We start from the raw sequence: 14,490 nt of genomic DNA on the forward strand, positions 1-14,490 counted from the left end.
TTTTACACCTTGCGGATGGGACACGATCGCCCTCTGTATAAATGCATAATGCCATCACACGACTTTTGTCACCTCAGTGAATAACGATGTGCACTGACCATCACAAAAATTTTCCATTAGCATTACCGGAGCTACAGGTTCAAACTAGCTCGCTCTCCCCTCAGGAGAATCAGAGAACAGGAAATCGAATGTGTCGCTTTCCATTAATCGCGCCAGTATACTGTCACCATCTATAGCAACAGACAAAAATATCATTACTGTATCTAGGTTATATAGAAACCAAGAGTGCATAGAGGTACACAACTTTCGTGGTACATACCGCCATCAATGTGAGCTCGCTTGCCTGTCTGCTCATCAGTGGAAGAACAAGAAGACTGCCGACGTTTTATCACTGGTTCTGGTTGATGTCTGATAATGTCTGAGATGCGGTCGCACAGCGTGGGCTATTAATAGTTCACCGGGGGGGGGGGGGGGGGGGGGGGCAGATAGCATCTGTGGTAGAGTCAGATTTGCTCAATAAAGCTCCACCACAACATATTTTCAACCTGTCAGAGCAGAGGATGCTGACGCTATATTTCTCGACCAATCAGAGCAGATCCGTTATTGCAGTATCTGTGTTATTCTTAATTACTATGCAAAGTTCCTTTGTACATGTATGCATATCCAAAGAAAGCGGCGCTGCGGCGACTGCAGCCGTTGTGAAATACGTTAAATGTATTCGCAATTGCGAATAATGAGAACCATTAGCTGTAGAATGGAATGACGACAATGAAAGTTCTTGCTGGACCGGGTCTCGAATCCGGATTTCCCGCTTATCCCGCGCAGTCGCCTTACCATTTGACTATCCGTGCACGGTTCACAGCTAGAACAAAACTTTCATATATCATCATCCATACGTCTACAACCTGTAGTGGATGTACGAGTAGAGGTTGCAAATGCTTCTATTGGATGTACGAGTACAGGTTGTAGACGCATAGTTGAAGACGTATGGAAGTTTGGGTCTGCTCGTGAGTCGTGCATGGATAGCCAAATGACGAGGTGACCGCTCGCGATAAGCGGGAAATACGGGTTCGAGTCCCGCTTCGCCACAAATTTTCATGGTCGTCATTCCGTTCCACTGCTGATGGTTGTCCATATTCGCAGCTGCGAATACATTTACTGTAAATCAGAGCAGAGGACGCTGGCACTTTTTTTTCCCAACCAATCGAGAGTGGGATGCCAACGCCACTGCAGGTAGAAACAGAAAGTTTTGCTTCACAGAGGTGGTATGGCGATATAATATGGCCTAGACACATGTGTAGCCATCTGCGAGCATGAACCTACCAGACAAGTATTATGTGGGAGACCAGGCGCATCTAGCGTTGGTACAATAAATACCATGTGCGATATACAATAAGTTTTATAGCAGGCAACATCCATCAGAGCACACGTGGCTCCACAGTAATGGCCTGTGCGCTATGTGGTAAATTGTTCTATCAGACAAATAATATCTGTTGGGAGCGGATGCAGCTGGCCCCTCGATCACGCTCCATATATGGTCGACGGGATTCATGTCAGGCAATCTGAGTGGCCAAATCATTCACTCGAATTGTCCAGAAAGTTCTTCAAACCAATCGCGAAGTTAGTGTTATATGAGAAACATTTGTACCACATAACATCTGCCAGATCAGATGCTGCTCCACTGTACACCCACAGCAGAGTCCTATATTGTATATAAAATAAATTTTGTAAAAATACGAGTGTGCGACTTCGTACTGTAGGATGCGATAAGTTTTTAAAGCAGGCCCTGTTACACTCGTATATTTACACAAATGGCTCTTCCTTAAGGCTTCGCTTCACATTTGATCTTAATGACTGCACTAGTTATATCTAGACTTGGCTTTACTGAATGTGAAAAATTCTGGGAAAATGCTGTTGTTATTCAGAGCGTCTCAGTATGATCATGTTAGCAAGATGAGGTCCTCCTCAATGAAATGCAGATACTGTGCAACTGAAAGCCTAACAGCGAACAGAGAGCAGCTTCAAAGTCCTTGCAACACCCCAGCAGCTTGTATACACAGGTTGAATACACAGTACATCCTCAGCCTGCTGCCGGTGTGAACACAGGGGTCACCGGCCAGGTAGCCAAACAGCCAGGTGGCGCACTGTATTGTATGTTGAGATGCCACATATACGTTTTGTGTGCGAATGTAATACAATTCATCGAATGATTCCTTGGTCATATGCTTGCTGGGGAGTTCGTTTCCGAACGCGGGAGATACATGCTCTTGGCTGTCAATACTTTGAAAAACATATTCGAGAACTGTCTGAAATTCTAGTTCCACTTGTGGAAGCAAGCCACAGGGAACGTATGCGGTTGAAGTTAGATACTCACTATTAATATCTATTAGTGTATGAGGGATAAGAGAATAAGTCAGATACATAATTTCTTTGAAAAATCATTTATTGGTCATCCAACTTAAAAATAATTTCACATCATTTCAGGTAGAAATAAAAGCATTGGTTCTTCCTTCCTCTTCTTTTTCTCCATACATCCTTGTGTTGGTGCATTTCTGGGTACCCCTACGACACAAGATCACGTCCTGCAGTGCTCTTGAATATATTTATCCAAAATGCCTTCTCACTGCCTCTGACATAAATGACACTGTCCATCTGATCGAAATTCCCAAACATCGAGAAACCACGTTCCAGAGACTATCCAGGTTCGTCCCAGTTCTTTGAATGATGTTTCTCCGTCAGTCATAGTGCAGCCCTCCGAATTTTAGCACATTTAATAGTTGTGAATGATTCAGGAGCCTCAATACTCACAGAGAATGCCGCTGTTATGTGTCCAACGTTCGTAAAAGCAAGAAATGCCACGCAATAATGTTCACAATCTTAGGTGTCATTGTGAAATGCTGCGGATGTGATGCACCACTCGTTAATTAATACTACTCATTGCACTGTTCCGGTCAGTGGACATTAGTTCACCATTTGATCATGCAACAACGATGCGTACGCAACCGTTTCCTTAGGGAAATCGTCTGATGAGTGAAATTCTGTATGAAGATAGATTGGTCCACCCTTGATCACTTGTTTGTGTTTCGAAAATCTATAATTATGACATGTGCTAATTCTTGCAACCTCTTTGGGTCAGTATGCTTCCAGATCCTACGTCTTCCGCCTAGTAGGAGGGACAGAACTTTGAAAACGGGTCGTATAATAGGCTATACACTGTGTTACTCCAGTTCGACTGTAAGTTACTGTACGAGTAAAATTCACCATTTAAAAACACTTTAGCTTATGTTAGTTCACAATTGTTGAATGTGTTCGAATCTTTCTTCAGGTTCCCTTTTCTCTTAGTCTGTAGTGTCATTATAGTGAACATAGGTGTTTCTGCTTGAATAGCCGTTTTCACAGGCCAACTTTGTTTCTATGGAGATGGGAGAGCTGCATATCCATACGGTTTCCATGAACGGAAAGATAATGCAGCAGAACACAGGAATGCAGTATCTTCAGTAATTGTACGTGATCTGAGTCAAATACTGAAATGTGCTGCATCTTCCAGAGATTATCCGACACATTTTTATTCTCTTCAGGATAAGGTTCTCCATGAAGGTGAGTTATTATCCGTCACCCTTCTCACTGAAATCAGTTCTTTTTTCGATTTAATGATGACTCATCACTTACCTCTGAAGAATACCGTAACTATCTTAAATGACCAACAAACACTAAAGGGACTATATTCTCTTATCGCTCCGTCTATGAACTATCCTGCATTAAGCAGGCAATTCACGCCAGAGGTAACTGTGGAAACGTATGTGCCACGTTGTGATAGAGCTCAGTTTCTCCACCATTTACTTCATATACCATTCTTGTAACAGAAAGACTAATACGCTACATGTTAGTTGCGAAGTCAGTGTAGGGTCCATTCTTCTTTAAAAAATGTCGTTCTAGGCAAAGGAAACTGTAACTTGGTAGTATCAACGTATTCTGGCGTTCAATCAAAATTCGAATTTTATCGTTATTTTTAAACGTCACTGAAGCCAAAGGTTTGTAGGAAATATATTCCTGATGGGTGATTTGCTTGTCATAGTGAACTGGAGTTGTTATATCGAGTGATGCCATTGTGTAACTTATATCCCTCATAAACACTACATGGAATCTTGAAGTGCGGAAGCAGCTGTTTTTGTAAGTTGTCCATTGGGTAGTACAACTGTGAGTATCTCTTTTGTCTCATGAACTTCCAAGCCCTTTTCTATATGGTTCTAAATGGATTCCTTTCTGATGGCGACACAGTCCATAATTCTATTATGTATTTTTTCTTTCTGAGGTTGCTATTATGCAATCTATGCATTCTTCACCATCCCTGATATGGCCACAGTGCCTCTGGACAAGCAGCCGACAGCCAGCAATCTGCTCAATGCTGAAATTAAGAAAGCAGTAATTCTGCTCGATGCGTTAGGTATTGGTAGAACCCTAGGCGTTTTAATACGTCTTCTTCTTCTTACTCCTTTCCACTTCAGAGCATATTTAGCCACCGAAAACGATGACCGGATGCAATTTTTTAAACACCCTACAGGTTTCTTTTTTAATTTCGTAAGTGGACGACGAGTGGCATTCGCGACCCGTTTGAAATTTACCCCAGCGTACAATTTAAGTTACTTTAACAGCTGCTAATGCCACAATACGTTGTCCTACGCCTATACCCCTTCTGCCATGTTTTCGTTTGGCTTTATTGGCTAATACTTACATTCTATTTGTGATGTGACGTTCTGATAAGCATTTATTTGCATTGCCACTAAAATGTGATTCTCGCGAGCTTCATCCAGCAGCTTAACCCTTAGTTGCTTTTGCAGCTTTGTTCCAGGTCTACAATAATTATACCTGGAGATATTTAATTCAACCTCCTGCAGGGCACTTTGGAAAAGCTACATGACGTGCCACTTGGGTCTTTTAAGACTCCAGTTCATTTAACTGGCGGACTTTATTTATTGTTGTGTTTTGTCACAATTTCTTCTATTTTTTTTTAAAATTCATACTGTTCTGTTTGAAAGCGATATAAGGCTTGCTTACCATCAACTTTGAACTCCTCCAGTATGTGTGGCACAAACAGAGGACATCTACCTTCATATGATGACCGAAACAGCAATGTTTCCGAATGTCATTCAGGTTTTATACTGCGACATCGTCAAATTGAATGCATTCTTTAGTTTTACTTTTTCAGGTGGTGCAACATCGCTGCTTTCACTGAACATGTGAGACGTTAATCCGTCAATTCAGAGCTGAGTCAGTATCTGATATTTGGACTGAAACAATGTTTTGTAAATTATGCATACATGCTCGAGTCTGCGCCCCTCATGACGTGTTAACAGTGACAAACCAATGTTAGTTTCCCACAGTCAGAAGGTCTGACAAAGCACGTACGTCATGGGGAAGCAGTGGTCCATTTTTTCTTCTTGGTGTCGACGTCATTGCAGCACCAGTCTGTTACGGGGGACTCCTTCTGATGAAGATGCTTCATCCGTTCAGCCATGGTGATGATTACAGGTTTACTTTAACATGCTGGGGATTTTACAGAGAAAGAAAACACATATTGCTTCTACATGTTTATTTTTTATTCCTCTATAAATTCTTAAAAAAATACACTGAAGCTCCAAAGAAACTGGTTTAGGGAAGTGTATTTAAATACAGAGATATGTAAACGGGCAGAAAACGGCACTGCGGTCGGCAACACCTATATAAGACAACAAGTGTTTGGCGCAGTTATTAGATCGGTTACTGCTGCTGCAATGGCAGGTTATCAAGATTTAAGTGAGTCTGAACGTGGTATTATAGTCGGTGCACGAGCGAAGGGACACAACATCTCCGAGGTAGCGACGAAGTGGCGATTTTCCAGTACGACCATTTCACGAGTGGACCGTGAATATCAGGAATCTGGGAAAACATCAAATCTCCGATATGTTAGCGGCCAGAAAAAGATCCTGCAAAAACGGAACATATGGTGACTGAAGAGAATCGAAAGACGTGACAGGAGAGCCACTCTTGCGCAAATTGCTGCAGATTTCAGTTCTGGGCCATCAACAAGTGTCAGCGTGCGAACCATTCAACAAATAATCACCGATATGGACTTTCGGAGCCGAAGACCCACTCGTGTGCATTGACGACTGCACGACGCAAAGCTTTACTCCTCGCCTGGGCCCGTCAACACCGACATTGGACTGCTGATGACTGGAAACATGATGCCTGGTCAGACGAGTCTCGTTTCAAATTGTATCGAACGGATGGACGTGTACGGATATGGAGACAACTACATGTATTCATGGACCCAGCATGGCAGCAGGGGACTGTTCAAGCTGGTGAAGGCTCTGTGATGGTGTGGGGCGTGTGCAGTTGGAGTGATATGGGACCACTCATATGTGTAGATACGACTCTGACAGGTTCCACTTTCGTAAGCATCCTGTCTGATCATCTGCGTCCATTCATGTCTATTGTGCATTCCGATGGACTTGAGAGTTTCCAGCAGGATAATGTGACATTCCACACATCCAGAATTGCTACAGAGTAGCTCCAGAAAACCTCTTCTGAGTTTAAACACCTCCACTGGCCACTAAACTCCCCAGATATGAACATTATGGAGCATATCTGGGATGGCTTGCAAAGTGCTGATCTACACCTCCTCGTACTCTAACGGATTTATGGACAGCCATGCAGCATTCATGGTGTCAGTTCCCTCTAGCACAACGTCAGACATTAGTCATGGCTCGTCGTGTTTCGGCGCTTCTGTGTGCTCGCGGGGACCCTACACGATATTAGGCACCTGTAGCAGTTTCCTTGGATCTTCAGTTCATAAATGCTTAAATACACTCTTAGTTTGGTGTCTACATCAGGCATGACTTATTCACATATATTCCAATGTGTTGATGCATAGCATACATCACACAGTTGAGGAATGCTTCCCCATTTTCTCGTACAATCTGTACACATATGGCTGTAAGGTTAGCAACCTTTCTAAAGCATATTGAACTGCGTAACTGACACTCATTAAGTATATAAATTGCATGGGGGCTTAATTATATGCAATGCAAATAATTTTAATTTTAGTAGCTGACTGTCCGATTACGAAGTCTCGTAACCGGTTGGCCCTGACTAGTATTAGTACGCAATCTGACTGCATAGAATAACAACAAAGAATGAAAGGAAATTTCCGTTACCACAATTCATTAATTAAGTCCCCAGCAACTATAAAAGCTACGTAACAAAAACTACGAACAACAAAGCACAAGTGTAACTGTTCTGTGTGTGGAAGTGTGATTCAACGTACACATCTAGCACGGTTCTTCCTCAATAAGACAAGATATTTTAAATACCATTTACACTGAATTAATTAAATAAAACTGAAATACTATAATTGCACATAGAAACCCGAATTACAGTCTAATACATGAACACAAGCCAGATGCTTTGTTGACTGAACCTGTGACCAAGAGGCATTGTTAGTTAGGAAATTTAAAAAAAAATAAAAAAAATGTTTTTTACCTTCACATATATTGACTAAAAATACACTCTGATCATTACAACATCTCCATTCGAACAACATCTGCTGTCTAGCCCATCAAAACAACTGCACACGACATGGCCTCAAATAGTACAGCTATCAACATCCTCTCAGCAACCACCACAACTTCTGAACAATCACTGCCAGTGGAGGCAGCGGAATAAAACTCTTTGGCACGATCTCTGGCGCTGTGACTCAGTGTAGCCACCTTTCATATGCCCCTCCTCCATGGGCTAGGATTTGATGGTATTTTTGCCAGCATTGGTGGTGAAAATACCACCAAATTCGTCAAAAAAAATACAGATAAAAATAAAAGATAATATTAATAAGCAAATATCACATAACTAAATAAATTTTGTCTTTGCACTGACCCTTCAATAACCTAATATATAAAATACAGTAGGGAATACAAATGCATTCATACATGTGATTTTACAGAATAGTTTACACAAGTATCATTCAATCAATGGCACCAGAAATGACGAACAGGTGTAGGTAAGAGTCTCATAACATTTCATAAACAGTAAATTCACAAAAAAATTAGTTTATACAAATATTCACATAAAATCCTTTCAATAGTTCAATAAACAAGTAGCACTCCTCAGAGTAGTTCACAGTTCCAACAGTAGCACCCGGCAATGGTCAACAGGTGCAAATAGCAGTCTCATAACATTTCATCAGCAGTATTTAAACAGCTCCAACAGTGGCACCCAGAAATGGCGAGCAGGTGCAGACACCAACAAGTGACATCATTTCAGTAGGAGCAGTTCCATCAGTGGCACCCAGCAATGTTGAACAGGTGCAGACAGCAACAAGTGACATCATTTCAGTAGAAGCAGTTCCATCAGTGGCTCCTAGCAATGTTGAACAGGTGCAGACAGCAACAAGTGACCTCATCAGTAATAGCAGTTCCATCAGTGGCACCCAGCAATGTTGAACAGGTGCAGACACCAACAAGTGACATTATTTCAGTAGAAGCAGTTCCATCAGTGGCACCCAGCAATGTTGAACAGGTGCAGACACCAACAAGTGACATTATGTCAGTAGAAGCAGTTCCATCAATGGCACCCAGCAATGTTGAGCAGGTGCAGACAGCAACAAGTGACATTATGTCAGTAGAAGCAGTTCTATCAGTGGCACCCAGCAATGTTGAGCAGGTACAGACACCAGCAAGTGACATTATGTCAGTAGAAGCAGTTCTATCAGTGGCACCCAGCAATGTTGAACAGGTGCAGACACCAACAAGTGACATTGTGTCAGTAGAAGCAGTTCCATCAGTGGCACCCAGCAATGTTGAGCAGGTGCAAACAGCAACAAGTGACATCATTTCAGTAGAAACAGTTCCATCAGTGGCACCTAGCAATGTTGAACAGGTGCAGGTAACAGTCCATAATATTCACTATCACTAATCATTCATCAGAGTTTATCAGCAGAAATGAAACATTTCAAAGTGGCACCCATCATGTTGAACAAGTGCAGGTAACAGTCCATAATATTCACTATCACTAATTAGACAGTTCATCAGAGTTCATTAGCATGAATTAAACATTTGTATGTGGCACCCATCAATGTTGAACAGGTGCAAGCACGAACAACAGTTTGAATGCACACACAATTGCTTTTACAAAATTATCATCAATGCTCTTACACTAAACATAAAAATAATAATAAACACACAAATGATATCAGATAATTGTCATATTAAATATTACAAATACACAAATATCAGTAAACCTATAATATTTATGGGTGTCAGTGCAAGCCACAACGAACAAGTAAAATAATAGTTAGGAGATAGGTCGGTACGAATTATTTGGGATTAGGAAGGGAAAACACACAAAACACACTCACTCATCTTTCATCCACATTTAAGTACTGCTGTGTAATTGAATAGTGTTAACTGTGTAAATGCAAAGTCTGTCAAAATTTGATGTTCAACATGTGTATCAAGTAGTAGCGGCACCAGTGTATAACAGTCAATAATAGTTAGTTAACGTCACAGTCATCATGTCAAGACCAATGTTTGCCAAGCCAGATCAAAATGTACAGTTGCTGAACAACTGTCAGTGTGCCAAGATATGCAAATACTTCCTCTCTCCAAAAAAAAGTATATACTGCTTAGTGATTTAACAAAGTGTGTGTGTAGACAATTTTTCTTCCACTTGAGTGTTCTAGTCTGCCATCTCCATCCTCCTTGTTCCATAAACCAACAAAAAAAATATGCTCCTCACTTACTTTACCTCTTATCCACCAAAACTCCAATAATCATCACCATCACATAATCTTAACACTTCAGTAATACCTCTTACGTCGATGCATATAAACCTTATCATCAATATCATTCACCTTACCTCTTGTCCACCAAAACTCCAATAATCATCAACTTCATACAATCTCAATACCTCAATAATACCTCTTCAATACGTCAACACATATAAACCATATCGCCAATATCATTTCACTTCCATAACAACTCTTTCCTCTAGTCAGTCTCCTCGAACAAGTACAGATAAAATTCTAGTGCAAACTTCAATTCATCATCCCATACAATCCGAAGACATGATGTCCACACACAACCTCTGTGTAATCCATCTGACCCAAATCTTCTACTCATTATGAATCATAAAATACATTTTGGTTACCTTGTCCATCATTAAATAAAAGAAATGCCTACATGACCTCTAACAGCCTTTAGTTTGAATAACTTTCAGTAAGTAAGTATGAGTATGGAGTGTGAATGATAGTAATAATTCACAGTGTGTACACCACTTTGAGAATCATGGCAAAACAGAAGCAAACATGTGGAGTATTTGTTGCGTCAAGTGTCACTTGCTATTTCAATTGCTCACGAAGAATGCAGTATAATAACTGTCAATGGTCTAAACCTAGTGTTGGTATGTCATGTCGTTAGCTTCCTTCCTATTAGCATAAATTTATCCAGCTTCCATAAAACCTCCAGCTCATGTGACGTCTATGAAGTTTCTTGTACTAATGTCGTTCGTCGAATTATAGCAGTTCATTTTCTTATCTTAAAAATATAAGGCACTGAGCGTAAGCAAAACATGCAATAGCGAGTAAATATACCAGTGGAGAACAGAATGTCAACAAGTGGATGCAGCACAATTCCTACAACGAGGCTCTGCCAAGCAAACAATCTATAATTAACACCATACTGTGGCCTAAACTCCATGTTCGTACACCTTATATCAGCATTTCTATATACCAAATTAGAGTATATTTATGGCAACAAAACAGAAATGTGTAAATATGCAATCCATACGCAAAGCAGCAAATATGTATCTTACATAATAAACAGGTCATTAGCATCATATCAGCATAAGCAAATAAATGTTCATATGTAATCTTAATAAGTAAACATGAAGGCGCAAGCAGATAAATCACAAAGTGTAACCTACATACATAACCACGTCAGCACAATTAATCAGGTGACAATTATAATTTAAATAAATATGCACAGCAGGCACATAAAAAAAATGTGACATCAGTGAAAAAGCATAGCAGCCAAGCGATGCATAATATACATAAGTAAGAACCCTGTTCATTAATCAGTCATTGTCAAAATCAGATAACACAAAGTATAAATCACGTAATCGCGAGCAGCAAATTACGTCTAGAGTACATACCTAAGTGGAAATATGTTACCTGAAAAATAAACTCAATTAATAGTTACCTTTTTAGTTTATTAGTTTCTTATTCGAAATTACATTCTTCCTGAAAATTTCTCGATAGCAAGTCCTCTTAACGTCGGACGCGCACAGAATTTATCTGAAGTTCTTAAATATTTTATACAACCGTATCCTGAAAAATACTGAACGTTAATAACATAATTTATCAATTCACTGTAGCTTTATACTGAATTGAATCAGAGAAATTAGACTGTGTATTTGTTTACGGCTGTCAGTGCATTCGCACTGAGTGCTCGATCAGCTGTAGGTACGCGTGACGTAGGAAGTAATTGTTTGCGGTCAACGACTGCCTTGTGCGGCGCGCAGACTTGACTGTTGCTTTGAGTATGTGCCGCCGCCGGAACACGGCGCGGTATCCTTGTACTCTCCGTATGTTTACGTATAACTGTTAGTTTCTCAAAAGTATGTCGTTCCACAAAAATTTTAACGTTCGATATATGATGTACTCCCTTAGAGCGCCTAGATTTAAGAGTTTCTACTTCGACAGTGTTATCATGAATAATTTTGCGAACTCTATATGGACCGTTATAAAGCAGAAAAAATTTGCGACACAAGCCTTTTCCTTTGTGAGACAAAAGGTGAGACTTAATTAACACCTTTTGACCAACTGACAAGGTTTTTAAACGACCAGGACGTTTAGCTGATTTCTCTCTTCTAGCAGCCGCAGATGCAATATTTCGTAGAGCCAGGCTGAAAACTTCAGAATGCCACAGTTTCCGTGTAGGCGGAAAAGGAACGATTTCAGAAATGCGCTTTCTCGGTGCTTTATTTTTTAATATCAATATAGGCGGTAAGGAAGTTGAATCATTAGGGAGTTCATTCAGAATGTTTTGAAAAATATGAAGATACTGATCCGATGTTCTGTGATTCTGATGACAATAAAGTCGACCAATTTATTTATTTCCTTCATCCATCTCTCTGAAGCGTTAGATTGAGGGTGAAAAAGTGAAATGAAAATTGGTTTAATCTTACGAAGCCGTAGAGTATGAAGCCAAATTTTAGAACGAAACTGTGATCCATTATCTGATATAACCTTATCAACAAGACCCACTTCTTTAAGAAAATGTTTGATGAAAGCATTAGATACTGAACGAGCTGTTGCTTTGCGTAAAGGTGTAAAACACACATATTTTGATGTCAATTCCACTGCTACCAAAATGTATGCAAAACCATTAGTAGAACGAACCACTGGACCGAACAAATCGACTGCAGCCATCTCCTTCATTTTCGCTGGAATGATAGGAAACAACGGTGCTCTGTGAGAAATAGTTGGCGGCTTAGCCTTTTGACATAATTTGCATTTGGCAAGAACAGATCGAATACGTTTTTCAATATTACTGAAGTAGCAATTTTCTCGTAATTTATGAAAGCATTTTCTGGGACCAAAGTGTGCATAACTGAAATGTGTATACCAAATCAATTTATTAACCCACTCATCAGGAATACAAACTAACCAAACAGAGTTGTTGACCGATTTTCGTTTAAAAGGAATATCATTGCGAACTAAATAATTCTTTCTAATCGCTACGCTTTCCTTTCTCCTCCACCTCTCCTTAATGTCCTTCCAGATTGGATCCATATTTTGCTCCTTGGCGATGTCCTGGAGCGAAGACGAAATAAAATTTTCAAACGCAACACCTTGAATAAACATCAAACAATAACTGTTTTCTTTGCAGTCCTCTTCAGCACTTTGTTCAAACCCGTAGGTGCACGTGATAAAGCATCAACAATAACATTTGAAGAACCCTGTATGTAAACAATACTAAAATCAAATTCCTGTAGATACAGCTCCCATCGTGACAATCTTCCATGTGTTAATTTTGTTGACATAAGAAATTCCAGAGCTCGATGATCGGTGTAAACCTTAGTATGTCTGCCAAACAAAAATGTCCGAAATTCTGTGAAAGCCCAAATAACAGCCAAGGCTTCAAGTTCCGTAATCGAATAATTCTTTTCTGATTTAGAGAGAACACGGCTTCCAAATGCAATAGTTTTCTGTACTACAACGCCGTTTTCTTCTATCTCTTGAAATAAATGTGCACCTAGGCCTTTGTATGATGTGTCCATCGCGAAACAAAAATCTTTAGATAAATCCGGATGTGAAAGAAGTGGAACAGCAACTAAAGCATCACAAAGTTGTTCAAATTCTAATTGAGCTTCCTCATCCCAACACCAATTAGAATTTTTTCCAGATAGTTCACATAAACGAGGTGTGGCCAAATCGTCCAATCTAACAAAGCGTCTAAGAAAATTACAGACACCAAGGACACTACGAACATCACGTTTTGTAGTAGGAACAGCATAATTACGAATAGCATCTAGTTTCTCTGGATCAGGAAGAATACCTTCTGTCGAAATAATATGACCAAGAAATTTCACCTGAGAACGACCAAATTCAGCTTTTTCCAAGTTCACTGTAATGTCAACTCTTGCAAAAATACGTAATAATGAAACCAAAATTTTGTTATGCTCACTCCAAGAACGTTTAGCAATAAGAATATCGTCAACATATGAAGTAATGTTGCCACGAAGATAAACAGGTAAAATTTCGTTTAAACTACGAATGAATGCTGCTGAAGATACAGTAAGTCCAAACGGTAATTTCCGAAATCACTTTTGGGTAAAATAGTCATATCCGGTTATTCTTTACCGACTCTCTAGATAGATTGATAGCGGAAGAGTAGTTTTGATAGATACAAAGAATAGTAAAAGAGTAGGCAGCGGTGCAGAAAACTAAAAGGGAAATAGCACCATTACAGCTCGGGGCCATGTGCACGCTACGGCACATATTCACTTAGTGTAGCGAATCCCCTGAGGACCTTTACATCTTCCGGCTAAAGCAATGTGTCTTATCGATTGTGGCAGCTTAATTAAACAAATGCGAATTAATTCAGTCGGGCTATAAGGGCTGGAAAGGAACTGATTCTTTCGAATCAAGTCTTCAAAGTATTCTGCTGGCGTGCAGAACTCAGACTGTTTAAAATTACACTGCATAATAAGACTATGTTTGACTCTGTCTTGCGTGTTTTCGGACCAATATGCCGATAGAAATGCATGATAAAAATCATTTAAATTATTACAATCCCTAATAAGTGCGCGCATGCGCGCCGCCGGTTCGTTTTCTAAATATACACACATAAATTCCAGCTTGTGACTTAGTGGCCAATTTGGTGGAAGTGCGTACATAAATTGATCTAACCATGAACATGGATGTATGTCATTCTTAGAATTGCGAAAGATCTTAAA

This window comes from Schistocerca piceifrons, chromosome 6 (assembly GCF_021461385.2).
Source record: "Schistocerca piceifrons isolate TAMUIC-IGC-003096 chromosome 6, iqSchPice1.1, whole genome shotgun sequence".
In the NCBI taxonomy this organism is placed as follows: domain Eukaryota; kingdom Metazoa; phylum Arthropoda; class Insecta; order Orthoptera; family Acrididae; genus Schistocerca; species Schistocerca piceifrons.